General features: G+C 38.1%; 1 protein-coding gene across 1 annotated transcript in view; it reads right to left on the bottom strand.

Moving 5' to 3' along the window:
- LOC134493392 (protein eyes shut homolog) overlaps positions 1-15,850 on the bottom strand; it is a 73,471-nt gene that overhangs the window by 10,028 nt on the left and 47,593 nt on the right. The gene's annotated exons all lie outside the window — the stretch shown is intronic.

Below are 15,850 nucleotides of genomic sequence, written 5' to 3'. Positions count from 1 at the left end.
ACAGAAATACAGCTCCTTTTCCATTTGTGAATTCCAGTTTTCAGCACAACATTTGTGCTTGCATGGATATTTGCTCTTCAGTTAAAACACCGGAACTTAAATAATTTTCTGTGCATAATCAGACTGAGCTTAGCAGTATTTAAAATATTTCTTTCTCAATTATTATACTTCCTTATTGTTTTGTGTTCCTCAAGCAAAATTAAGTCATATTAAATAGCAAGGAATTGCCACATATCATATTTTCTTTCTTTCTTTCTTTCTTTCTTTCTTTCTTTCTTTCTTTTTCTTTCTTTCTTTCTTTCTTTCATCCTGCCTTTCCTTCAAGAGCTCAATGTGGAGTACATAGCATTTCCTCCTCCAATTCTTCCCCACAACAACCACCCAGAGTCATTGGGAGTTGGGTGGCATATAAATAAAAATAACAAGTAAACTGAGAGACAGTGCCTAGCCCAGTCACCTATTTTGAAAATCCAACCTTTTACTTTCATTTGCAGCCTATTTTTCAAAAGATATCTCTTAGAAGTTAATGTAATTGGAATTTACTACCTAAATATATAATTAAGATCACAGAAATACTTCTTATCCATTTTAATTATTAGGGCTTCCAGTGCAAATAAAACAAACAAACAAAACCCAGCCTGACTTTTGCACTCATATTCAAGCAAATCATATTTTAAAAATATGAAAAAAATCCAGAGAAGTGAAGGGGCTTTATGGGAGGGAGTGGAGCTACCATAAATGCTTTGTGGACTGCTCAACTGGTCTATACACTGGATTTTTAATCTGAAAAGAAAGCAGAGCCCTGCCCTTCCATTCTTTATCATGGAAACATTTACTGTAAATGTTAAAGCCTTTTAGCTTTGCCCCAGACCAATACAGACTTTTCAGTAAGAGTAGAACAATGTGAGTAGAAGAAGCAGGCTAAATTTCATAGAAATGGCAGGAGTTTTCACATTATGCTGCTTTTTATGTGAGTCTGTCTTTGTGTTATAAGTGTGTGGGGGGAATGAACATGTATACATATATAGTGAACATACTAAACTCTGCAGCAAAAATAGTTCTTAGAGCTTGGAATAGATATGGCAGATTTCAGGCTTAGAACTTGATCATTTTGTGGGTACAAAGAGAAGTGTGATGATTGCAAGGAACAATGATATACCTTCCAAAAGTCAGTCAAGCATTAAGAGAACCATCATCATCATCACCACCACCACCATCACCATCATAATTTTTATTGCTGTAATAAAGATTATTATTAAGTTTCCTACTTCTATGGAAGATAAATAGGAAAAAGTCAATTATTATTTTTTTTAAAAAATCAAGTTACACCCATACTATCCCCAAGAAGCTGTGATGGTAGATGGCAGTTTGAGTCTCACTCTCATTTGAGAGACAATGGTTAGTCATCGAATCCACTATTCCCCATTTCCCCCATTCCAGAACTTCTAACAGAATAAATGTCAACCTTTTATTGTTTCTTTTTCAGACAGAGGCTGCATTTCCTGAAGAATTTTGAGCACTGAGCAAAAGAAATTAAAGTTTTCCTTCTGCCTCAAGTATGTTAAAATTATTGTGCTATAGGTCTCACCATGTTGGACCACAGCCCGACCTGTTACTTGCTATCTAGATTCAGCAACATCTTTCATTTGGCAAAGTAACTTCCTTTGAAAGGAAACCACTCTTGCTTTGACCTCGCAAACTTGGCTCTGCTTAAGGATCAAGAACTTTTGGAATATGCAAATTGGAAACTTTTGGAATATGTGTTGGAAAGTATTAATTAACATAAGAACTGAGCTGTTCAAGGAGACATAAATTTGTAAGACCATAGTGCAGCTAGAATACATGATCAAAGCAAATGCTTTTTAAAACATCTCTCAGCTATTAACATTTTATTCCCTGCTGCATATTCATATTCTAGCTTTCTGCCTTGACCTGCATTTGAGTAGATCTTTCAAATTTGACTGAATTTTTCAAATGCCTTTCACTGCTGATAAAAATCTGTAAAAATCTCAGATTGCTATGAACTAGACTGCAGAGGACTCAGATGTCCCTGACAGTATATAATGCAAGCTGTAAAATAATCATGATAAATATGCCCTGTTATAATGCGGCTAGCTTTGACACAGCTCACCTGACAAAAAACATGTCTAAAGATACATGTTTGAGAACATCTCCTAAATCTCTCTCTTTCTCTCTTTAAAATCAAAGTTCATGAGTGTGTATGCTCAGTAAATCTTCCTCCACAGTGTCCAATCCATCTCATAAATTGGGAGACAATTTTAATGCTGAACTTTGCCCTGTATGCGTGTTGAACAACTGAACCATTATGTGACAGCAGTTTTCTTAAAGAGCCCAAGGCTCAGGTTTTAAAATGCTAAACAATAAAAAGTGTAATAAAATTGTAAAATGAAAAAGAGTACAGAATGTGTTAATATGTTTTCTACTACAGATTAAGGTTACTATGGTAACTAATCATTTTGAAGAGGTTGAATTTAATTGTCCCCTTTTCACGTGTTAATGGTTGCATTGCCTAAGGGAGGAACTTGCCTGAACTTGTTTTAGTTTCAGTTTCCCTTCTGTGTAGGCTTGCAGAGAATATGCAGCTGAGAGAAATCTCTCCTCTCAGCAAACAGCCTTTAAATATGTTTGTTTTCTGTAAATAAAATTATTTTTATAGAAATGCCTGGTGTGTGACTTTTCTGATCTCTCCTGGGCCAAATGCTTTCTAGCACTCTGCCAACAGAATGGTGCATAGAGTCACCACATGGAGCCTAATATCTGCATAGGGGGATACATATACAGTATGTGTATGTGTGTCTGTATGTGTGTGACTGTGTGTGTGACTGTGTGTTTGTGTATGTATGTGTATGTATGTATGTATACACACACATACACACACACATGTGTGTAATATAAAGAGGTGTGCCTTCTGTGTCACAGTGTCTTAAGGAACAGACTCCCCCTGAGATTTGCAGGGGCCCAATTCTCTTGGCCTTCTAGAAGGCTATTAAAACCTGGTCTTTTCCCCAAGGGTTAGGACCAGGATGTTAGAGAAGCCCAATATATAAATCTGTTTTTATGGAATTCTTATATAGTGTCTTGGTTATGTTCTTCTTGCAATTATTTTAATTGGTTATGGGTTTGCATTTTGTTTTTGTATGAACTTTTGCTGCTCGGAGTTATGTATTAAGATGGGCAGCTATACACATTTTCTAAACAAATGAAGAAACAAATAAAATCAGGTGGTTTGTGTTGACTTGTTAACCAAGATATCCCCCCCCCCCCATATCTGGACCATGAATAGACACAAACAAAATTAAGGTCTATGGAAATGAGGTAACATTTTAAATATCTCAAAGCATGGCATGACTATTTTTAAAACAAAAGCTGGCAGGTTATGTTCCAGAGTAAAACTTTCTATGTATATGTATCCTAGGATAACAAAAGTACTTAAGTAATAAACTATACATAACAACACGTTTCACAACAAGACACGGCTGCATCTTAGTTGTTACTGAAAATGGAATGCCTTTATATACCTTGCATTTGATTTAATTGGTTGATTTCTATATGAAATTTTCCAGTTCAAAAATGAACAACCAAGACAGTCTAGAGATTAGGACACATATACAGAATAGAAAAAGAGAAAAACAAGTAAATTAAAACAGAAATAATGCAATCCTTGATCATCAAAGTTCCAGTAAAGTAATGTATCTTCAGAGCTTCCCTAAAGTATGAGAGGGTGAGAACCAAACGCAAGGCTCAGAAGTTTATTCCATACCCGTGGAGCAATGCAGGAGAATCCCTGGAACCGCATGATTGATAGCTGAGTCCCTGATTGGAGGGACAACCTCTAAAAGACCTCTCCTGAAGGTTTTAACTGCTGGACAGATTTGTAATTGTAGATGTGGTTCCTCAGATACTCCTTTCCCAAAATGTTTAGTAGCCTAGTGTGGAAATTCTACTCAGCCCAATTATTTAAGTCTTTAAAACTTAGTATGAAATCTTAAATTGTACCTGGAAAATAAATGATTGCTTTCAACATTTCCATACTGTGACTGCAGCATCTTGCATTATTTAATAACATAGGTGCCATATTGCCCACCAACTGTGATTTACTGGACTCAGGTACAGTAGTGGTGAGTTCATTCTTGGAAGACCTGAAAGACCAGGTTAGGAATAGATCATCATGGAAAAAAAAATCAATCTATGTTGTCACTAGGAGTTGAAAATGGCTTGAAGGCACATAATCATTCCAGATGTTTTTCCCATTTGTAACGTAAAGCTGTAAAAACTGGATGATTGGAAAGGCTGACTGAAGAAAAAATGAAGTTGTTGAACTGTGGTACTTTTACCTCAGATAAAAAAGAAGAAGAATACTAGATGTAGTAAAATGAGATGGTTTTCTGGAAAGACTAATAATGAAACCAAAGGTTAAATACTTTGGACACATAAAATGAAAGGAAGAATCAACTGAGAAAATGCTGATGCTTGGAAAAATTGAATGGAATTAAAAAATAGATGAAAAGAAGACAAGGGGGTTACATACTATCATTTTTGGGAGAAACATGAATTTACTAGAACTCAGATTACCAGTTACTCACTGAAAAACTTGGGGAGCTGATGACCATAAGGTCACAAACATTCAGAAGGGACGAAACAATTGAGCAACAACAACTGTGGATAGGCCCAAGAATTAAGAAGGTTGCCTATATTGGTCAACATATAAGGGCTGGGGGGAGTTGTTATACAAATATATCTCAGCCACATCCCAAGACATCAACCAACCCATGAACCAGCTATTAATTCAGAAGGGCAGGAAGAAGCCCATTTAAGCTCCAGAGCATAATTATATAGTTTCTGATTTTTTTGCACTGAGGTGGAAAGTCATTTGTTGCATTTGAGACTTAGTTCTTGTCTGCATAAAAAAATTAATCTAGCCAAATTATATCTTGGAATCATCTTCCTACAGCTAGTTTAGAAATGTCTGGAGGCAGGTGATTTACTGCCAGGCCTGGATATGAAGCCTGACGGACGATAGCCCTCAGTCTAATTTAGTAGGTTCTCCTTGATTCCAATTTGCCACTAGAAGTAAAAGAGGTCTTAGTGGTCAGGGGAGCCTTTCAGCTATGCCTCTACCTGGATTAAGAGATTAGCCTCAGTAAACTATGCCCTAATAATCTGTCACCTGGATTACTGCAATGTACCCAGTTGGGGTGAGGGAGATACCCTTGAAGATAATCTATAAGCACACCTAGGGCAGAGCACAGATGCTTGAGTATTATACAGGGCAGCTAAATGGGACAATTGAATACCAGTCCTGAAAGCATTGCACTGCTTCTCAGACGCTGCACTGGTTCTTTTAAAAACTAATGTCAACATCTTAAATTGAGCCCTATGAGCTACTGGGCCCATATGCTTAAAAAATTGCCTTCCCCAATACCATCCAGCTTGTGAATTGAGATCAATTGTAGGCCCAAGTTGGGCATGGCTGAAAATGTGATGGCTAGGAATGGGGTCTTCTCAGGGATTGTTTATTCATTTAGTCGCTTCTGACTCTTCGTGACTTCATGGACCAGCCCATGCCAGAACTTCCTGTCAGTCGTCAACACCCCCAGCTCCCCCAGGGACGAGTGCGTCACCTCTAGAATATCATCCATCCACCTTGCCCATGGTCGGCCCCTCTTCCTTTTGCCCTCCGCTCTCCCTAGCATCAGCATCTTCTCCAGGGTGTCCTGTCTTCTCATTATGTGGCCAAAGTATTTCAGTTTTGCCTTTAATATCATTCCCTCAAGTGAGCAGTCTGGCTTTATTTCCTGGAGTATGGACTGGTTTGATCTTCTTGCACTATCCCTTCTTCTCGTGGATAGTGCCCCAATTAGGGAACTCTCATCCAACAGATGTTTAGCTAGACTTTTGGAAAATAAAGACACAACTGTTCACTTAAGTACTTTATTTTTAAGTTTGCTTGTTATCTATTTTGCTTTTCTGCTTTTTTTTTTTTTTTAAAGAAACTCACTTTATTTTTAATGCTTGCAATTATTTTTAAGCATTGCTTTTATTATAGTTTTATATATGACTTTCCCCTTCTCTTATAATCTGCTGTAGTCTCTTCTGGGAGGAAAAGAGATATTAAATAAAATAAATAAAATAAATGGCTTTATTTATATACTAGTATGTTGCCCAGCCTATGTATGGAAAAGAAAATACCTACGAGCAAGGCATTTTAAAAGGTCAATCTTCTCTTTCACCAAGCAGTTAACTATTATGATTTTAATCATTTTGATTTTAATTATGATTGTTTCATGTCCTGTATTTTTAATTTTTTTTCTCTAAGACACCCTGAGTGTTTTTACAGACAGAAAGACAGAGTATAAATGTAATAATAAATATATAACTAAAAATAAAGTATTCTTCAAGTCAAACTCAGCTTCTTTGGACTACATTTCCATGTTCTTCTCTTGACAACAGTACATAAGTGGTTTGCCATTACTTTCTTCTGAGGGTTTTCTGTGTGTGTTTGTTTTTAATCCAAATCTAGTCTTCAGCCCTGAGATTTCCTAGTAGTTCCCATTTATGTACCAAGCAGGTCCAATCCCATTTATTTTTTTTCAAAATCATGCAAGGTTGGCTAATTGTCGATAACTACTGAGACATCAAGTCATGCAGGATTGTATTTTAAATATTCTGATGATGCAATTCATATAACCATTCATTAAGAGTGGGGGCAAATGGGGAAAAAAGGAACTCACATTTCCTATTAACTTTGGAAGTGTGATATGATAAAATGTATGTGTCTTCTATGATCGCTGTCAAAGCCAACAGCACTTTCATAACAGAGTCTGGTCCACATTGCACATAAATGATAATGCAGGTTTATTTGGTTTCAACAAGCCTTGCAATTTATAAATCATGACTTATAGCTTAGCATTATATAAAAATCATGCAGAAAACAAAGAATGGCAAGTCATAATAAATGAAACCAGTTACCATCATTTCAGTCAAGGACCTGAAAAATAATGAACATTTCAACTCAAATATAACTTTTGAGGGTTTATTTTGTTCCAAAACAAAGGAATGTAAGGGCAAGGAAGTCAAAAAAAAATAATAACCCTTCTATTCAGTGAGAAGGAGACTTTCTGAAAGACTTCCAATGGATATTACAAATAATTTTGATTTTATGGTAAAATCTTTTGACTGATTTTAACAAAGTAATGAAAATGCTATATATATATATATATATATATATATATATATATATATATATATATATATATATATGTATATATTAAGCATGTAGCTATTCCCACAGCCACAGTTCTTCATGCCAGTCTGTCTGTTTCTGTCCTCCAAATTAACCCTCGTATCTTGTAAAGGTTGCTTCTGTGAAGGCAACAATACAAACTTGCTTCCCCACACTTCCAACTGTTCACATTTCTTACACGTTTTGCTTTCCATTGATTCTACACACAGAGAGAAATCGTCATTTAAGTAAAGATTTCCCACATGAACAGATCTTGAATGTTTTCAGATTTTCAATATAGTTGTATCTTCTGGTTCTAACTGCCTGAGGGATCATAAGAATCTGTGTCTTCAGTGGTCCAAATTCACTATTGTCCTTGCTGTTCAAGTATTAGCCATACAACAACATCTTGCTTTTGCTCACCTTGAGCTTTGTGGTACCTGTAAACAACAATTTGCTACCATTTAACCATCTGTTCTTATGTAGTTTTCATTAATACTGAATTCTGAGCCTGTCCATGTTATCAATGTACTTTCTTTCCTGATTATTTTTATGATACAGACAAAACCAGTAACGCTCTCGTGTTTTAGTTATTTTGATATTAAGGTCCATTAATAGCATTGTAATCATAGAAACTATTAAGACAGAGCTGTATATCTGTAATATCAACTAGCTATATATATGATTTACAAAAATATTTTCTTGTTCACAATTGTTCACCTTGTTGTGATCATCTTTAAATAATAAACGGAAGTTGGCTGGGTCCGATTTTAGTTTAGCTTGTGAGAATCCACAATAGCAGCCTGTAAAGCATAATGTACAGCAAAACATGACTAGGAACTCAGCTACTGCTGATTCACTAAACAATGGTTTCTGAAGAAATTGTAATGTGATTTGTAAATCCAGCCACAAAACTAGTAAAGGCTGTAATTTAGTAGTAGAATTGCATGTAAAATATCTCAGAGTCAGTCTTGGGTATCTGCTTGGATGTTATCTTGCTATCAGGGAAGATTATACTGAAGTAGATGTACTTTAGTGATGAAGTAGTATCATTCACTAAAAGTTGTAATTACATTTTTTCCTAGGTATCTCCGGGCCTTATTGCCTTCTGTAATACAATGGGAAAATATTTAAGGGGTACGCGGTGGCGCTGCGGGTTAAACTGCTGAGCTGTTGATCGGAAGGTCGGCGGTTCGAAACCGCGCGGCGGGGTGAGCGCCCGTTGCTCGTCCCAGCTCCTGCACACCAAGCAGTTCGAAAACATGCAAATGTGAGTAGATTAATTGGTACCGCTTCGGCGGGAAGGTAACGGCGTTCCGTGAGTCGTGCTGGCCACATGACCCGGAAGTGTCTATGACAACGCCGGCTCCAAGGCTTTGAAACGGAGATGAGCACCGCCCCCTAGAGTCGGACACGACTGGACTTTACGTCAAGGGAAACCTTTACCTTTACTATCAGTCAATCTTTGCTGCACTTGGAAATTTCCCCATCTTAGAGAAATGCATATTTTTCTAGGATGAGTGGAAGTCTGGTGGGAGTCTTGCATAGGTTTTCCAGATGTTTAGCTTCCAATATGGCAATAATATATGGGAATTTTAGTCCAATAGCTTCTTGCAAGTCAAATATCCCTTTCCTCAACTCTAAGATTCAGTATCGTGGGATAAGAGACAATTGTTAAGATTGGTGCATCTCATTGTTTGGTCTGAGATGAAGATTATTCTACAGTTGAGACTGTGATTCAATAAGATGCTGCAGAAAGTAATGTTTTTTTCAAACTGTATAGTATTTTTCTCCTTAAGAAAGCTAGTATGTCTGTGAAAGAGAAAATTGAGTTGGCAAGTCTGTGGGGAGTCTATTTTAAAGCCTGAAAAACTAAGTTATTGTGAACAAAACTCATTTTTTTGCCCTTATTACAGTATTTGGGTCTTTTAAAGTAGATTTTTCTGTTTCATGAAATGGAAGATTTGGTTAAATCAATATCTTATCAGCTAATGTTCTCACCTGTAAAATTAAGGATAAGTTTAACCATTGTACTTAAATCCATAGGAATTCTATAGATTGCACCCAGACTTAATCATACTTAGAGTAGACACCCTGAAATCCATGGGACTTAACATTGATCGTTTTCATAATATGTCAACTCTAAATCTGTAGACTGGATCATTGGTTAGATTATTCCTTTTTATATTAGTCTTTATTGTTATTTTAATCTTCTTGTTTGCTCTTAATTTATTAATGGCTTTTGAATGTTGGTTGAAAATACATTATTATTCTCTATAATCGTACAGATTTATGAAATTAACATGGTTCTTAGGTTTTAATCCCTTCCAATTCAATCATGTTCTCACTTATCTTTGTCTCATTTTTAAAGACTGGAACTTTTTCCTTTTTTAATTTATAAACTAATAAGCAACCATTTTGCATGTAAAATATTTTCAGAATGCAACTAACCAGATTATCCATTCTCACAACTAGATAAATGATGATGAGATCAAAGCTGAGCAGAGCACAGCTCTAGGAAAGCAATTGTGGGTAATATCTTTTACTTTTAGCTTTGTCACTTTGTTATCTGAGGCTGTGTGAGGATGATGTAGTATCGGTACCTCTGTTTTGCTTTCATGGCTTGATTTCAGTTGAGGCACTTGCTTCAAAGGTGAAACAGCACTGTATTCCTGCATGCTGTTCTTGCCACCATGCTATTCCCAGAGCAAGCCCAAACATATTTGATGCACATAAAACTGAGACTGTAAGGAAATTGGAACACTAGGCTGTTAAGCATTCTCTTTAAAAGCAGTGAAATTTTTAAAAAGTGATTTGATTTGGGGAGAATGTAACTATTTACATTCTCCCCAAATCAAATCACATTCTAACATAGAATGTACTATATTAACTATTTAGTAATGTAACTGGGTAGATGGGAGTAGGAGACCCCTGGCCTTCCAGGTGTTACTGAACTATAATTCCCAGCTTCCCCCACCATTGAAAACATCTATGTGGATGCAGATCTCCCAGCCCTAACCCCAGATAAACTGATCCTGGGTAGCCTCCATATTCATGTCACAATTTTAATTGTCAGGTTTCAAAGCTGTCCTTTTGTACCTAAGTTCTTTTTGAAAGGAGAACATTCTGCAGAAAAATATTGTGGGGCTTTATGCTCATCATGAATCATGTATCCATTATAGCTGTTTTTCAGTCAGGAGGCTGGGGAAATGATGCCGATTGTGAGGCTGACTAAAAGACTTCATGGACTCTCTCTTTGGGGAAAATTTGTTTCAGCAGAAAATGGAGGGTGGAGAAGATAGTGCTTGTTGAATGTTAAGAGTGGGGTCAGGTACACTGCATTCTTTGGGTTCAGCAGAAACTTGTCACTGCATACTAAAATTACTAGGGATTGGCAGAAGGATCCTCCCCTTTTCTAAAAGAAATGATCTCCTTATTCTGATAGCCTTGTTGAAATACTTATTCCTTACACCATAAATTATTTTGCCTATTTTACAGCAAGGGAGAACATAATTGTTAGCTGCTAATCAGATCACTAAAAGCTGAGGTTATTTTAATAACATATTAATATAACAAGCATTAGTGAGTCATAAGGCAACTTACAGACAGGGAAATTAGGCTTTCATGAAGCAGCCGTTTCATGCCTTCCAGTCTCTGTGGAGCAGGGCATTCTCTAGGGACATTGAACAAAGCCGATGGAAGAAAAAAGCAACACAAAGCCACAGTGTTTGCTGAAGGAGGCACTGTCACTGTTCTACATTGATGGCTATCATGTGTAATTAATAGAAATAATCCTTCTTTCAGATAGGGAACAGGAATGAAAAACCCTGACACTGCTTATTCTCAAGCTCAGGCAGGACTAGATTGGGAGGTCCTCTTCATCTGTCTCTTGTACCTAATGGTAAACTACTCAAAGCTGAAGAAGATGGAAACAGTTGAATTATCCATCCACTTAAGCACCATTAGTCTACAATATATTACAGTTTTATCCTGGCCAGATTATAAAGCTGTCGAATCAGGCCTGGGATTTTGGCTCAGACAACAGGTTTGATTTTTCTCTGTTTGACTACCAAGGTACTTCCAAAACCTAAATTCAGCTTTCTTACTTACCTATTCCTATTCCTGGATGTCAAACAGCAAGGCAAGAATTATAGTTGGAAATCAGTAGAGCAAATTAGGAGGGAAAAATTAGATCAAGGTTCATTCCAGTGCTTGAGACAAAGGATTTAATAGTAACAACCAAGGTTTACCCTGTGGGTCAGAACTATCTCACTGCTGACTCCTTTGGGCAGCTGGTTGGAGTATGAGCGGCAGGATCTGGGAGACTGTCAATGCTTCTTTAAGGAAGCAAATAATGTTGCCTCCCTTGAAGAAAGCAGTAATGCAATTGCTTGGAAAAAAGCTCTCTCTGTGTCTGGACACTGGGCAAAAGTTGTCAAAAATAGCCAATCTCCTCATTTAGGGGTAGTAAGAATCCAGCTACAAGGATCTTAAAAGAAACAGGTAATCTAGATTCTTGCCATTCAGGATTCAGGTCCAGTCTTGTGGTGGAAATGGCAGTAGTCACTCTGGTTGATAGCTTTCATTGGGACCTGGATGGAGAAAATGTGTCTCTCTTGGTCCTATTAGACTTCTTGGTAGTGTTCCATACCATCAACTGTTAGGAGTTGGGGACACCAATTTGAATGGTGGCTTAATTCAATAGTCATGGGAGAACAGCACTCAAGTCTTTGGTTGCTCCATTGTAGCATGCCACAAAGCTCAGGACACATTGTAAAATTGCCAAGGTTGAGAAACACTGCCCTAATGTATCTATTTTCATAAGTCCCCCCCTCCCCCCCAACATACACACTGTTGTATGCCATTCTCCCTACTCTTGCATTTTGCCTATCAAAAACTTCAAATTACACAATTTGAAGAACTGGACATTCAAGGGGAGGACTGAGCCCTGATATTCATAAGTGGTGTTGGAAGAGAAAATCAAGTCAGTCTACTTTGAAATGCGAACCAAATAAAGTTTTCTGATATTCTTAACTACTGTATTATAGCATGCCTGGAAATGCTGATTCTTTTATTTAAGAACACTCAAGGTGCCTTAGATGTCCAAAACCTCTTTAGTAGTCAAGTACAGTTAAAATTAAAGAATATTTAACAATGCATGTTATGAGTAATTAGTTTCCATGATAAAGTGCAGAAGGAACAGCAGCCATAGAAATGTGTTTCATAATCAAACCTACTTACAGGATTTTCCTCTGATAACAATTAAATCTAAATCATGATATGGATGCAACAACACACTATGTGAAGTACTGTTGGAAGACATGAGTTTTGGAAGGACTTGAAATTAATTGGCTTTTGAAGCTTGCAAAGCAATTAAAGCTGTAGGGTGATTCATATTACTGATATCATAACATTGTCATCTTGTGAGACCAGCATTCTCTATAGCTGTGCCTGCCCTATGGAATAGCATCCCCTTTGATATTAGCATGGCCCCAACCCTGTTGGACTTTCATACAGCTATGAAAACCTGGCTCTTCTATCAAACACTGGGGTAGAGTGCAATGATTTACTCCTTAGTAGTTTATTCCTGATTGCTAGACTTGTTTTGTGCTGGTTATTCCTCCTCCCCAATGTATGACTATGCATTACTATTGTTTTCTATTTTGTTGCTCTATGGTTGTTTTTAATCCTAATAAGGTACTTAGAGTTACTTTGGTAATTGAGGACATGGATCGATGGATGGATGGATGGATATATTTGCTTGAGTTAAGGTTTGAGTGAACTCAGCTACATAAAAAAAACTAAGTTAATGGTTCTGTAACCACATGGGGGAGCTGGGGGTGGTGATGACCGACAGGAAGCTCTGGCGTGGGCTGGTCCATGAAGTCACGAAGAGTTGGAAGCGACTGAATGAATAAACAACAGAACAAAAAGAAAAAAAAATGTATGTAAATGTGTCCCAAAATATGTTGTTGTTGTTTATTCATTCAGTCGCTTCCGACTCTTCATGACTTCATGGACCAGCCCACGCCAGAGATTCCTGTCGGTCAACACCCCCAGCTCCGCCAGGGAAGAGTCCGTCACCTCTAGAATATCATCCATCCACAATGCCCTTGGTCGGCCCCTCTTCCTTTTGCCCTCCACTCTTCCTAGCATCAGCATCTTCTCCAGGGTGTCCTGTCTTCTCATTGTGTGGCCAAAGTATTTCCGTTTTGCCTTTAATATCATTCCCTCAAGTGAGCAGTCTGGCTTTATTTCCTGGAGGATGGACTGGTTTAATTTTCTGGCAGTCCAAGGCACTCTCAGAATTTTCCTCCAACACCACAGTTCAAAAGCATCGATCTTCCTTCTCTTAGCCTTCCTTATGGTCCAGCTCTCGCAGCCATATGTTACTACAGGGAACACCATTGCTTTAACAATGCGGACCTTTGTTGTCAGTGTGATGTCTCTGCTCTTAACTATTTTATCGAGATTTGTCATTGCTCTTCTCCCAAGGATTAAGCGTCTTCTGATTTCCTGACTGCAGTCAGCATCTGCAGTAATCTTTGCACCTAGAAATACAAAGTCTTTCACTGCTTCTACATTTTCTCCCTCTATTTGCCAGTTATCGATCAAGCTGGTTGCCATAATCTTGGTTTTTTTGAGGTTTAGCTGCAAGCCAGCTTTTGCACTTTCTTCTTTCACCTTCATCATAAGGCTCCTCAGTTCCTCTTCACTTTCAGCCATCAAAGTGGTATCATCTGCATATCTGAGATTGTTAATGTTTCTTCCAGCGATTTTAACTCCAGACTTGGATTCCTCAAGCCCAGCATGTCGCATGATGTGTTCTGCGTACAAGTTGAATAGGTAGGGTGAGAGTATACAGCCCTGCCGTACTCCTTTCCCAATCTTAAACCAGTTCGTTGTTCCGTGGTCTGTTCTTACTGTTGCTACTTGGTCGTTATACATATTCTTCAGGAGGCAGACAAGATGACTTGGTATCCCCATAGCGCTAAGAACTTGCCACAATTTGTTATGGTCCACACAGTCAAAGGCTTTAGAATAGTCAAGAAAACAGAAATAGATGTTTTTCTGAAACTCCCTGGCTTTTTCCATTATCCAGTGGATATTGGCAATTTGGTCCCTAGTTCCTCTGCCTTTTCTAAACCCAGCTTGTACATCTGGCAATCCTCGCTCCATGAAGTGCTGAAGTCTACCTTGCAGGATCTTGAGCATTACCTTACTGGCATGTGAGATGAGTGCCACTGTTCGATAGTTTGAACATTCTTTAGTGTTCCCCTTTATTGGTATGGGGATATAAGTTGATTTTTTCCAGTCTGATGGCCATTCTTGTGTTTTCCAAATTTGCTGGCATATAGCATGCATTTACTTGACAGCATCATCTTGCAAGATTTTGAACAGTTCAGCTGGGATGCCGTCGTCTCCTGCTGCCTTGTTATTAGCAATGCTTCTTAAGGCCCATTCAACCTCACTCTTCAGGATGTCTGGCTCTAGCTCACTGACCACACCGTCAAAGCTATCCCCGATATTGTTATCCTTCCTATACAGATCTTCCGTATATTCTTGCCACCTTTTCTTGATCTCTTCTTCTTCTGTTAGGTCCTTGCCATCTTTGTTTTTGATCATACCCATTTTTGCCTGGAATTTACCTCCGATGTTTCTAATTTTCTGGAAGAGGTCTCTTGTCCTTCCTATTCTATTATCTTCTTCCACTTCCGCACATTGCTTGTTTAAAAATAATTCCTTATCTCTTCTGGCTAACCTCTGGAATTTTGCATTTAATTGGGCATATCTCCCGCTGTCACTGTTGCCTTTTGCTTTCCTTCTTTCTTGGGCTACTTCTAGCGTCTCAGCAGACAATCACTTTGCCTTCTTGGTTTTCTCTTTCTTTGGGATGTATTTTGTTGCCGCCTCTTGAACAATGTTGCGAACTTCTGTCCAGAGTTCTTCTGGGACCCTATCTACTAAGTCCAGTCCGTTAAATCTATTCTTCACCTCCACTGCATATTCCTTAGGAATATTAGTGAGCTCATATCTAGCTGATCTGTGGGTCTTCCCTAATCTCTTTAGTCCGATCCTAAATTGTGCAAGAAGAAGTTCGTGATCTGAACTACATTCAGCTCCAGGTCTTGTTTTTACCGACTGTACAGATGTCCGCCACCTTTGGCTGCAAAGGATGTAGTCAATCTGATTTCGGTGTTGTCCATCTGGTGAAGTCCATGTATAAAGCCCTCTCTTAGGTTGTTGGAAGAGAGTGTTCGTTATGCAGAGTGAGTTGTCTTGGCAAAATTCTATCAGCCTATGTCCTGCTTCATTTTGTTCTCCCAGGCCATGCTTACCTGTAATTCCAGGTGTCATTTTACTGCCCACCTTAGCATTCCAGTCTCCCGTGATGAAAATAACATCTCTTTTAGGTGTGTTGTCCAGTAGGTGCTGCAGATCCTCATAGAACTGCTCTACTTCAGCTTCTTCAGCATCTGTGGTTGGGGCGTATATTTGGATCACTGTGATGTTAGATGGGTTGCCCTGAATTCGAATTGAGATCATTCTATCATTTTTTGGATTGTATCCAAGCACTGGTTTAGCCACTTTACTATTAATTATGAA

Source organism: Candoia aspera, chromosome 1 (assembly GCF_035149785.1).
Source record: "Candoia aspera isolate rCanAsp1 chromosome 1, rCanAsp1.hap2, whole genome shotgun sequence".
NCBI lineage: Eukaryota > Metazoa > Chordata > Lepidosauria > Squamata > Boidae > Candoia > Candoia aspera.
Note: the sequence above shows the minus strand (reverse complement) of the source record. Positions and strands in the feature narration are given on the sequence as shown.